Source organism: Homalodisca vitripennis, chromosome 6 (assembly GCF_021130785.1).
Source record: "Homalodisca vitripennis isolate AUS2020 chromosome 6, UT_GWSS_2.1, whole genome shotgun sequence".
Classification (NCBI taxonomy): domain Eukaryota; kingdom Metazoa; phylum Arthropoda; class Insecta; order Hemiptera; family Cicadellidae; genus Homalodisca; species Homalodisca vitripennis.
The window spans coordinates 11,586,995-11,595,465 of record NC_060212.1 but is presented as its reverse complement, the minus strand read 5'-3'; the positions used below and the strand labels follow the sequence as shown (position 1 = coordinate 11,595,465).

Below are 8,471 nucleotides of genomic sequence, written 5' to 3'. Positions count from 1 at the left end.
TTATTATTGCACAATCGTCAGTGCAATATTGACCGTATAGCTCTTTATATTGTCCATGGCAGTAAAGTAATTGTTATTACAAGACAAAGTGAGAATATACAGGCTACTCATATATTGCATTAACCATTCGACTTCACACTATTAATAGTATCGAGCACAAACTCTTTCAAAGCCTTCAATTATTAATTATTTTTCATATTCCAATTGTCTTACTTCTGCAATCTTTCATTTTATTGGTTTAATTTTCATAAATCACATGACCATATAGAAATAGGTATTATTATTAGTTAAATAATGAACTTAAACGAATTAGATCGTTAAAACTGTGCACAACAACGAACAGCGCCGACATTGTAGGTTTGTATATAATTAATTCGGTCTAGTTTAGATTATTTTTAGATCAATAATCGTTATAAAGCAGTCGACGCCTCTCAAACGGTTTGAATTGAACTTCTTTGTCTAGTAGACGCAGAGAGACCGAGAGAGAGAGGAAGCTGATGCTGTTTTCACAAAGTACGACTCGAGAGGTACCGGTATAACGAAGCGAAGGGGCAATGGCTTGGCGTTGGCAGTGGCTCGGCTATCTCCACGCGCATGCGCAGTGAACCCTTTTCTGACTTAGTTTTTGACCGATGTGTCCGCTTCTCTGCGTCTGTTGGTTGAATTCCCAACTCTCAGTCGTTTGTGCTCCTGACTTAGCTGTTGTCGCTGTTCATTTGCAGTTTCATCCACGATGGAAGGCTTTGAAACTTCTGGAATTGGCGTTTTATATCCGAGGTAATATTATAATATTCTATCCCAAGACGAATTATTACCCTGTATGATACCTAAGTGTATACATTTCTCCAATATAGAATACCATGAAACGTAGTCTGTACACCACCTCAGTGAAATATTCTAAGTCCCACTCGTCCAACATGGCGTGAGGAAAATTTTCTAAGTCCCACGTAGTGCATCATAAGTAAAAAATATTTTGCTTGATTTTGGCATTTTTACTCTCATAATGCCTCAAATAGTAGAAGAGAACCTTTATTTTAAGTAATTTAATTTATTTTTTGTTTACTTTCAGGAAAATGGGTACAGTGAAGCAGCTGTTAATCATTCTGATGGTAAGTCACAATAGAACAAGGAAACCCTAATTTGTGTAATATTTTTACCTCATTTTGGAATTAAAGACATTATTTTAATAAAAGTATTAAAATTTTCGTTACAATTTATGTGAGATGTTTGTCAATATCATAGCCTAATTCCATGTTTGGTTATATTCTAACCTAAACATTAAAATTGCTTATTTACTTTTTTTTAAGTTTTAAATACTATTTAAGAAATATGCAGGGTAAAATTAATACGCTTTGTTTTCCTGGAACATCTGTAAATAGCACAAGTCTATACTATTAACATATATCTGGTTCTGTTAACTTCCTTTTTCCCAGGCCCTATGTATCCTAGAATTTAGAAAGACTACCCATTAAAGTGGTAAATGAGTTAAGTTATGCATATATGGATATCTGTTTGTCTTTTAAATAAGTTGTTGATATATAGGCTAGGCCTACATTTTTAATTCTTTTATTCTCATAAGGAAATAGGTGATCTGGAAATAAAGATCCTAAAATGGCATCTGTAAAAAAAGTGAAAAATGTTTTGCGGACATTCTAAAATGCTGTGATCCGGGCAATTATCAATAAATTTTATAGATTAGAGTATAGTTCAGTAAATTAACTAGAGCTGTCATTTTTTGTATGTCAATTGTGTAAGAGACAAATTTTTAAAACTTTTTTTAGTAACACGAGCACAAGTAGTTGGTCAAACAACATTGTTTTTCTTGATCTAGTTTTTGGTTCCCTTAGGGGAATTATTGCACCTAGTCCTATAGGACCTTTGCGCTGTTTCCGGAGTGAAACGATTTTTTGAATGCGTTGGGGGTTAGGGGTCGCCTTTTATTGAGATATATGAGGAAGAATTTAGGGCACTAATCTCAAAGTCATGTTCTCCCGGAAGAAGGGGAGGCCAGCTCTGAACCAGCCTCTCCAGTCAAAGCAGACAGGGGTGGCACACCCTTGTTGAGGCTAGCAAGAACCTCCGAGGTTAGGGAACAAACCCCACCAACTCCAACAGTCATCTCCCGTAGTAGACTAGACCTATCGAATTGCCCTTGAACCCCAGAATCTCGACATTTGTGATTAGTGATGTGCCGCTCCTGGACATCCATAGGGTTGCCCAGATTTAAGTGACACATCAGTTTTTGCGCTGCCCAGTGGTAGGTTCAACTGAAAGGTATGAACCAGGCAGAAGTGATCCCTGCTGGGTATAGTTTTATGTTAGTTTAAACAATATTAATACAATGTTAATTAGTCTTATCGCAGTTGAAGTGATAAAACTAAAGATTTTTATTTGTTTTTATCTTACATCAGTTTCAGTTTTTATTGTTTAGGTCAAAACCTTTAATCGGCTTACATTCTTGTTTTGGTATGGTGTGTTATTTATTCAATTTACGTTCATTCAAGGTTTTGCACTAAAAATTGTTCAGAACTCCATGTGTGTACTGTGTAGACAAGGATTATTTAGGCTGAGGAAAAAAAGAAATTTAAGGAAGTCATAGGAGAAAATAAGATGTTATGGCAATTGGCTCGGGTGGGTTGACTCTCAGAAGGGCCAGTCAGGCCTCATGTAGGCTTGTCAGGTAATACAGTTAGTGACTGCAGTATAATAAGTGGACCCTAAAACATCAATCAAATTTATTTATTGATTTGGACTACCCAAATTATTGATTGTGACCTGTATTTACAATTTTTGCCTCGGACAGTTAAATTAAAAATAGGCTAATAACAATATCAATTTTAATTAATTCAAAAAACCTTAAATATACTATCATTTATTAGGCACTTTACAAAAGGTCTTGTAAGTAAAGTGGCAATAAATATGCGTTATGTATATCAACATTTATATTTTTTATGGTAATAAATGCTACTGATTTATTTGAGCAATTTTTAAAAGCTGTAAGGCATGTTTACTCTCGAAACTAGAACTAGAATTAATTCTGTTTAAGTTATTTGTTTGTTACATTTAACAATCGTTGATGGATATTTAAAATTCTTAATAATTTTGTTTATATACATAATGGAGTATAACCAAATGATTATTAGTTTCTATAATCTGAAATATGCAAAATTTGGTTCTTAATTTTCATTGTTTATTGTTAATCTAGATAATTGGAAAGATAGATAACTTGGTGTTTTGGTGACCACTTATTGTATTGTAGTCCTTCTCAACTAGGTCCATTTTTCCGTACTTTTTAATACATTCCTCACTAAAGTTCAGGATAATAATGACTTATAGTCAGGAATATTTTACAGATGGTAAGATGTTGTTTTAATGGATATGCATAAACTTAATATTCACGTATTTCCCTTGAAGTATAGACATTCTGGATTTAATCTTGTAATGAAAAGATTTTGTTCATTTTAGTAGAGAACCTTTTTTGGCGTATCAGTTTATAACACATTTTTCTTGACATTATTGTATTCACTAGGCAGTTTAAAGTTGAATGTCAGTATAATATTAATGAATATTTAATGGTTGTAACATGGTTTATCTGTACTGGTTTGATGAAATGGTGCATTGGCCAGCAGAGGTGGGAAAGACAAGAGTGATCACGTTGTTGCGCTATGTTCTCACCTATTGGATACATTTAAGTATTTCCTATCAGCTAAGTCTAAGCGCTTTCAACCTTTAATGACAGTTTTAATTTTTTTTTAATTTAAACATTTTTGTATTTTTTTATTCTTTTGGTTATTATCTTAAATGACTTTGTGATAGTCAATTTATTCATAGTTTATCTGAGGTCATTTTGGAGTCATACTACCATCCCAGTAACATTCAGAGTGAGCTCAATATTTACAGTTATTAACTAAATTTTTAGTTCATATTGAGTAAGATGATCCTGTACTTAATAAGTAGTGATTTTCTATTTTCACTGCATGTTTAAGTTGCCCATCAATTTGGAGTTATAAATAAAAGTTTTTTTTTTACAAATCTCCGGTAATGTTTGAACGATTTCCTTTTTTTCAGCATTATATAATATTAATATATACATAGACATTATATCTACTTTTGCATTAACGTTATATGACCAGATGAGTTTGATCACATTGAGCTCATAACACACAGCAGGCAACCGAATTGATTTTATTTTGTATCTGAATCGTGTGTAATTTCTTCCAGTGTTTTTTCGAGTGTTTGAATGTATGGTTCAGCATACTGTTGATCAAAATTGTTTTCGTTAAAGATCCGTAATGTGTTGTATCTGGTAATATAACTTAGGTACATTTTTTTTCATGAAAGCCAAGTAATATATAACTTAATCTATTTCTCATAGCATTGTAGGGTTTTTATTGTTTCCGGAACTACCATAGGGTGATAGGACACCCGGTCAATGACGTACTTAGATTTTGGTACTAAAAGTGTAACGGTCAATGACGTACTTAGATTTTGGTACTAAAAGTGTAATAATCCTGTTGTGCGTTCATTTCCTTGTCTCCATACCCTTCTTTCTAATAAAGCAAAGTTCAGCTCATTCGAGAAATTATTCACTGCAGGCGTGAAGAATGCCAACTCAATGGCTAGAGCATTCGATCAATGATGAAATGTGACTTCTATCCTCTCTCCTGTGCATGAAGTAGTGCCAAGGCATCCGTAGCGATACCTATTTACACAGCTGCTCAAGCATAAACGTAGTGGTTAATTTATTACTTTATACAAAAGTTGTCTTTTAAGCTAAAGTTATGTTTTTAGTACTGTATTAAAGTTAACAAACATGTCTTCAAAACTAACACTCTCTGAATTACCACTTTGTGTTTTAGAGGTATTTTTTAAGGTGATAACTAAAATATTTTTGTTTTTTTTTTTTCGTCTCTAAAGTTACAAGAATACAAAGCCAAGTAATTTTAAAACAGCACACTTTTAACATTAACTTATGTTAAAACTGTCTAATTCACGATCTATTTCGCTGCAATGAATGCTTTGATTTGAACTCACCATTGTTCACGATGATACTAAAATATAACTGTGAATAACCATATGCATAAACATAAACGTAAAACATAAAAAAGAGAAAACTAAAAAAAAATTAGTAAAGTAATGTTTTACAACTACATACAGTCGAAATAAGTCCTAGTATCACATCTAGAGCGCAGCACTTGTCAAGCAACTAACATATTGCGTTATTATGAATAGCGGACATATTCGTACCACTTATACGTGAGGTGGCATTTGCCAGCGAGTCAATTTAGGCCTCTTGTACAGGAGAGGGTTAATTGTGTGATTACAATGATGCCAAGAAAAGAATTTTATAACCCCACAAAGCCAAGGAAAAGTGAATAAAAAATATTTAAAAAATTAATGTTATTCACAGTATAACTAACTACATATATGCAAAATTTCTGAATTTGTTCACACCAAACCAGTGTGTGCTCCAGTAACAAATTAAAAAAAGTGATGATCCATTTACGTCCCATTCTGAAATTTAGTATATATTTAGGCAGTTATAGTATGAATAACATCTATTTTCAAAACAATTGAATGGGACTTATTTTATGTTTTCAAAAACCGTTTTTGGGAGAGTTAAAAAAATCAAAATGTAAAAAACCTAGTCGTGTGATATATCAAATTAAAGAGCATTTCAAATGGAAGTGAATGCCACAATTTTGAGCTCTTTAGCCTTAACATGCTCACGACAACAGTATATTTCCGGACTTTTTTATTTGTTGTCAAATTTTTTGATAATAATGGAAAAAACCCTTAATTGTTTTTTTAAATTTAAAACGTCAAAGTATAACAAGAAATGTATATAGGCTTTGTAATTTTGCACGAAAAAATGTATTTCAATTGCTTTATTTGTACCCCAAGTTATACAAAAAAATTCATTTACCTTAAAAGTTATACAATCGTGTGACCGATAAGGTACATGACAGTCTAAGGTATTTATTTAAGCGCATAATCATATTTAACAAAAAGATAATAACGCAATAATAAAATGCATAGCAAGGTGTACCCCATCAGGTACACAACAGAAGTTATGAAAGATCACGTGTACCCGATGGGGTTCACATCGTTGTGACCGTGTTTTTTAGTTATGGTGATTAGAAAATACTGAGACATGACAAAAAACCCATTTTGTGGCTTTTTAAAAGCCTGTAACTCAAAAATCCAAAGGCAGAAAAATGTAAAATTTTGCAATTTAACTAGTCTTGGTAGGTACAAATTCCATACAAAAAATCATTAAAATCTGATAGGTCAAGATCCAAAATTATCTTTTCATAGGTTGATTTAAAATAGAATGATTAAAGGATTGTTCTTTATTTACAGGCTGTTTCAGAATAAAGTGAACATTTTTATTGTGATGTAAATACTACACTGAGTATCGTTTCTAAAGTAGGATCCATGTGTTGAATGTGCTTAATAACGTAGAAAACAGAATACTCTTAAGATCGCCACTGAAAGACCATTTATTTTCACACGGTAACTTAATAGGTAGTTCAGTTAAATTTATTTGTTCGGCATGTAAATTCATATCTCAAGGATATTTAATAAACAATTAAAAATATTCAAATAATAAACTCAAAAATAACTACATTTTTGGTATGAAAAAATGCAGCGGTTGCATCACAAAAGATGTCTACATTGCTCGACAATCATTAAAATTTTCTATCGTCAGAAACATAGAGCTGTCTCGAATGTTTTATTAAGCTGCAACAATCCAACCAATCAATTTTTCTATGTTTGGGCCTACACAATAAGAAATTATTTGTAGTCAGGAAACATTACTGGCTAGTGTATTAACGTACTGCAACCATTAGTAGTTATGGACTCCCGGGCTAAACGTGCTGGTGCACTCTCGTGCCAAGATCACATTTTCTCCTTAAGTTTAAACCAAGGGCAGGGAAATGAAATCATTAAGGAGATCAGGCATGACATTTTATAAAATGATTAAAGTAATAATGACCATGAGGCAGGATGGAAGGATGTGTCAGTCTGTTAAAAAATATTTCATCTCGAACATTTATGGAGTGTTTTCCAAAAATTATGGACCTGAGAAGATAGAATTTTCTTTCATCAAAGTGTAGTTTTTTCTTACGTACTTTGTACTTATGTACGCTTCATTATTATGAAGAGCCAATCTCAGTCATCTTACATGTATGTTTCATTGTTGTGAGCAGCCAGTCTCAGTCATCTTACATGTATGTTTCATTGTTGTGAGCAGCCAATCTCAGTCATCTTACATGTATGTTTCATTGTTGTGAGCAGCCAGTCTCTGTCATCTTACATGTATGTTTCATTGTTGTGAGCAGCCAGTCTCTGTCATCTTACATGTATGTTTCATTGTTGTGAGCAGCCAATCTCAGTCATCTTACATGTATGTTTCATTGTTGTGAGCAGCCAATCTCAGTCATCTTACATGTATGTTTCATTGTTGTGAGCAGCCAGTCTCTGTCATCTTACATGTATGTTTCATTGTTGTGAGCAGCCAGTCTCTGTCATCTTACATGTATGTTTCATTGTTGTGAGCAGCCAATCTCAGTCATCTTACATGTATGTTTCATTGTTGTGAGCAGCCAGTCTCAGTCATCTTACATGTATGTTTCATTGTTGTGAGCAGCCAGTCTCAGTCATCTTACATGTATGTTTCATTGTTGTGAGCAGCCAGTCTCAGTCATCTTACATGTATGTTTCATTGTTGTGAGCAGCCAATCTCAGTCACCTTACATGTATGTTTCATTGTTGTGAGCAGCCAATCTCAGTCATCTTACATGTATGTTTCATTGTTGTGAGCAGCCAGTCTCAGTCATCTTACATGCATGTTTCATTGTTGTGAGCAGCCAATCTCAGTCATCTTACATGTATGTTTCATTGTTGTGAGCAGCCAATCTCAGTCATCTTACATGTATGTTTCATTGTTGTGAGCAGCCAATCTCAGTCATCTTACATGTATGTTTCATTGTTGTGAGCAGCCAATCTCAGTCATCTTACATGTATGTTTCATTGTTGTGAGCAGCCAGTCTCAGTCATCTTACATGTATGTTTCATTGTTGTGAGCAGCCAGTCTCAGTCATCTTACATGTATGTTTCATTGTTGTGAGCAGCCAATCTCAGTCATCTTACATGTATGTTTCATTGTTGTGAGCAGCCAGTCTCAGTCATCTTACATGTATGTTTCATTGTTGTGAGCAGCCAATCTCAGTCATCTTACATGTATGTTTCATTGTTGTGAGCAGCCAATCTCAGTCATCTTACATGTATGTTTCATTGTTGTGAGCAGCCAGTCTCAGTCATCTTACATGTATGTTTCATTGTTGTGAGCAGCCAATCTCAGTCATCTTACATGTATGTTTCATTGTTGTGAGCAGCCAATCTCAGTCATCTTACATGTATGTTTCATTGTTGTGAGCAGCCAGTCTCAGTCATCTTACATGTAT

At 33.6% G+C, this 8,471-nt stretch overlaps 1 protein-coding gene across 1 annotated transcript in view; it reads left to right on the top strand.

Annotated features, from left to right (window-relative positions):
• Positions 1 to 617: 617 nt before the first annotated feature.
• The window catches only part of LOC124364104 (DNA topoisomerase 1), a 58,862-nt gene continuing 51,008 nt past the window's right edge, over positions 618 to 8,471 (top strand). Inside the window, exons 1-2 of the mRNA XM_046819294.1 lie at positions 618 to 777; positions 1,070 to 1,109. The gene's annotated coding sequence lies outside the window, so the exon portion shown is untranslated. The remainder of the gene's footprint in view (positions 778 to 1,069; positions 1,110 to 8,471) is intronic.